Source organism: Sapajus apella, unplaced genomic scaffold, assembly GCF_009761245.1.
Source record: "Sapajus apella isolate SASKATOON/1434 unplaced genomic scaffold, GSC_monkey_1.0 scaffold35, whole genome shotgun sequence".
Taxonomy (NCBI): Eukaryota; Metazoa; Chordata; class Mammalia; order Primates; family Cebidae; genus Sapajus; species Sapajus apella.
In genome coordinates, this window is record NW_022436975.1 from 2857576 (window position 1) to 2862545 (window position 4970).

The window sequence follows — 4970 nt, forward strand, 5'->3', positions numbered from 1 at the left end:
TGTATATATACACACATGTTTATATATATACGTGTGTATATATGTGTGGATATATACACATGTATATGTGTGTGTATATATACACACACATATATATGTGTTTATATATACACATATATGTGTGTATATATATGTATGTGTGTGTGTATATATATATACACATATATGTGTATGTGTGTATATATATATAAACTCCCCTTTATGTATGTCTCCTTTATATATATATATAAACACATATATATGTGTGTGTGTGTGTACACATATATATAAAGGGGACATGCATAAAGGGAAGTTTATTAAGTATTAACTCACACAATCATAACATCCCACGATAGGCTGTCTGCAAGCTGAGGAGAGTAAGGAGAACCAGCCCCAGTCCCAGAACTGAAGAACTTGGAGTCTGATGTCCAGGGCAGACTTTTTTTTTTTTTCACTGATTATTCAATGTTTATTATAATCCTACTATCAGTCTGCCTCCTAACCCCAGCCTCAGCAACAGGCTTTAAATCCAAAGACTTAAATAGATTTGCCAACATGTCGAAAAGAACCTTTATTACTTTGTATAACTGCCTCTCATGCTTTCTTGCCAGATGCCTTTGGAGCAGGTGCTTTCTGGGCTAGAGTTTTTGACCCTTTTGAGCTTTTGGAGCAGGCGCTGCCTTCTGGCCTGTGACTTTCTGGGCAGGAGCCTTCTGGGCTGGAGCCTTCTTGCCTGCAGCGGTCATCTTTTTTGCTGTGACTTAGCAGCAGCTGCAGCAGCACCCTTAGCAGCAGGCGCTTTTTTGGGAGAAGCTTTCAGGAGAGCTGCCTTTTGAAGCTTCTTAACTTCATTCTTGATTATTCTGTTCCTCATTTTCTTTGCCTTCATAACTTTAAAACGATCAAAACCTGTCATCTTGGCTTTCCTTTCTCTGGCTTCAATCTTCTTGGCCCATCGAGTGGTTGCCCATTTCGTATTGATGTCTGCCTTCTGCCAGGCTTGCCGGACATACTTCTGGTGGGCACTGTGTGGAAACTTGAGGGTGAAATCAGTGAGCTGCATGCACTTGAAAGGCATGGCCTGTCTCCTCACCTGAGTGCAAGGTCCATCAACCAAAGCCCTGGTAGGCTGGGAGGCTAGACCAGTCTTGTCCTTTCACGTTTTTCTACCTACTTTTTATATTCTAGCCATGCTGGAAGCTGATCAGACGGTGCCCACCCAGATTAAAGGTGGGTCTCCCTTTCCCAGCCCACTGATTCAAATGTTAATCTCCTTGGCAAAGCCCTCTCAGACACACCCAGGATCAATACTTTGTATCCTTCAATCCAATAAAGTTGACACTCATTATTAACCATCACACCTATGTTACTAATAAGCCAGCTACAAATGAAGTGTTTTTCCCATAGTTTTTATAGTATAACATAGAAACATCTAGTATATATTATATTCTGAAACTTACGTTATTAAATTGCTGATACTTGTTGCTTGTGTTTAAAAGATTTTCAGGAATACCTAGAAATATGCTCTCTTAGAGTTGTTTGGGTACAAAAGACCAAATCCAAATCTGATCAGTTCAAACTATAAAAGAATGTTTTGGGAAGATGTGGACCATTTCACCAAAGTGATAAGGCAACTGATCAACCAGGCTTTGGAAATAGCAGGAAGTGAGTATCTCATAAAATCCAGATAATGGGACCGATTGACAGTATTTTTTTTCTAAATAATATGATCAAGATAAACTGCCATCAATATTTCAATGTTTTTTCAAAAAAATGAAATACGTTATTTTAGTCAGTTATCGTCACATAACATTACATAATAAAACAATAAAATCTCAGTGGCATACGCAATTGTATCAGTCAGGGTTTTGGAGTTCAGCAGAACCCGTAGAATATCTATTTATGTGTACGCATATTTTAAGAATCCACTTAAACAAATTGGCTTATGCAATTGTGTGGGCTGACAAATCCAAACTCCATAGGGTAGGCTGGCAGGATGGAAACTCTTGGGCAGGAGTTGGTGCTGCCGACTTGAAACAGAATTTCTTTATCAGAGAAACCTCAGTGTTTGCTTTTAAGGCCTTTCAGTGATTGCATGAGGACTACCCACATTATTGAGAATAATCTTCTATACTTAAAACCAAGTGATTTCATATGCTAACCACATCAAAATACCTCCACAAGAACACCTAGACTAATGTGTGATGAAATAACTGGGCACTATAACCTATTCAAGTTGACATATAAAAGTAACCACCACAGCTCACCCTTTGTCAACGTGGCACTCATATATATCCAGTTAAACCTACTTTACCTCCAAATGAAAACCATCACAAAGTCATCATTCTAAGGATCAGGATACAACAATCCTTTGTATAATCGAACACACACTAATTATTTACCTAGAAGGGGATGCAAATCCTTTGGTAATGTTCATTCTTCTCCTTGATATGCTTTAATCTAAATGCTGTGATGTAAAGTTAACCATTATTAATAAATCTTATGTTAGATGATAAGGCAATAAAGGAGGGAAGAAAACAAAGATATTTGATATGTGTTATACATAGATGTATAAACATATAAAAATATAAATATGTTTATAAGTATACATGCACATACAGTAAAGTTTATAACAACATGAGAAAGAAATAATTACAGTCCTCACTTTTGCAGCTGATCATGCAGTGGTAGCTGGTATTAATAAACACCTTTTTCCACTACACATTCCTTATTCCCTGTGTCCTCAGTAAACACCTCAGCTGGTCGTAGTTCTTTACCTGGTGAGATAACCCAAACCTTCATTCCTGAAGTGTCTGGGCCATTAATAGTCCCTGCCTGAATGGGGTCATTGTAGTTTTCCATTGGCGTGAATCACAAGCGTGGTAAGGCACACCTCAGGAATCTCCTGTACACACTCTTGCTCATCTCCATGCCGGAGTAGCCCAATTTCCCGTTAGTAGTCAGTATCAATCACCGCTTTCAGTGGAGTAACTCATTTCTTTGCATGTTGATTCAGAAGCAAGTGGAGTCCAAAGTGGCTGGGAGTGTCTCAACTTCCAGTTCAATGAAATCATTGTTGGGTCTCCTCATGGAATCATTCTTCATTGTGGAATGCAGACCTCTAAACCATAAGAGAATAAGGTCATAGGTACAGGAAACAAGTTTTGCTAGCAACTAGGGAGAAATACTGAGAGATATTACCCTCATTTCCTAAACTCATGAATTCTGATAATGGGAGAAACAGCACCATATACTGAGCATATATAGCTTCCTGGAGAACTTTGACTCAGCCCTGCAAGGAAATGCCACCTAGCTGATGCCATAACTGAGTTTTCAAAAGGCCATTCCACTGTTCTATCAGGCCAGCTTCTTTAAGATGGTGGGAAACATGGTAGGACCAGTGAATTTTATGAATGTGCACCCACTGCTGCACTTTATTTGCTATGAAGTAAGTGCCTTGATCAGAAGAAAACTTGTATGGAATATTATGACAGTGAATAATGCATTCTGTAAATCCACAGATGGCAGTTTTAGCAAAAGCGTTGTGTATAGGGAAGGCAAATCCGTAACCAAAATAAATGCCTATTGTAGTAGGCACAACATGCTGGCCTTTCCATGATGTAAGTGTGGGTCAATACAATACCTGGCTTATCACTCTGGGGAGTGATGCCATACTGGGGCCTCCGTGTTGGTCTGTGCTGCTGACAAATCGGACATTCAGCCTTGACTGTAACCACATTGGCCTTGATGAGTGGAAGTCCATGCTGATGAGCCCATACATAACCCAATCCCTGCCTCTCTGTTCATGAGCCCGGTGGGCAATGACAGGGGTGGCTAGGGTATGAAACTGACCAGTGTCCATGGAATGGCTCTCCACTTGAATATTAAACCTTTTTCTGCCTAGCTTACCCTTTGGTGAGAATTTTCATGGGCAAATATCTTCACCTGTTTTGCACATTGAGAAAGGTGTATCCCCATAAGTCTTCCACGGATTTTCTCATCACAATTATTTTAATCATGTTCCTTGCAAGTTCCTGGCCATCCAAGAGGACCTAATTGCTACAGCTCATAAACCTGCATGCACCTGTAGCCCATTTCATCTTCTTTTTTCTTATACCACAAAGCCTTTATTTTATTGCGTTAAAAACATTTTTTTGTATATAAAGTATACAACATAATGTTATGAGATACATATAGAGAGTAAAATGGGCACGTGTTCATTGTAACATTATTCATTTACCATAGCCAAGAAGTGGAAAAAACCTAGGTGTTCATCAATGGCCAACTGAATAAAGAAACTGTGATGTATATATATAATATAAATATATGTAAATATAAATATAAATATATATATATAATATAAATATATACACACATATAAAAATACACATATATATCCTGTGTATATCCTATATATATTGCATATATATATATATGTCTGTGTGTGTATATATATACATGTCTATATATATAGCAAGGTGTATATCTATATATATATAGACACATATATATATATGCACATACATATACCTACATACATATACATACGTACATATGTATACATACATATACACACACACACACACACATACATACATATATATATACACACACATACATAGATCTCCCAGAGAATTTCCCTTCACTGTGTCTTTCAGGGAAGTCCCAGAAAGGGGGTGTGTGTGTGTATATATATATATATATATATATCCATCCCCAATATATATCCCATATATATATGCCATATTTCCCAGAGAATTTCCCTTCACTCTGTCTTTTGAGGGAAGTCCCAGAAAGGGCGTATATAAATGTGTGTGTGTATATATATACACACACACACACATATATATATATATATACACACACACATATATATATACACACACACATATATATATATATATATACACACACACATATATATATATATACACACACACATATATATATATATACACACACACATATATATATATACACACACACATATA

General features: G+C 37.4%; 1 pseudogene across 1 annotated transcript in view; it reads right to left on the reverse strand.

Moving 5' to 3' along the window:
• Positions 1–525: 525 nt before the first annotated feature.
• The window catches only part of LOC116563417, a 14232-nt pseudogene continuing 9787 nt past the window's right edge, over positions 526–4970 (reverse strand). Inside the window, exon 2 of the transcript XR_004274389.1 lies at positions 526–1116. The product of XR_004274389.1 is annotated as a 60S ribosomal protein L14 pseudogene (transcript). The remainder of the gene's footprint in view (positions 1117–4970) is intronic.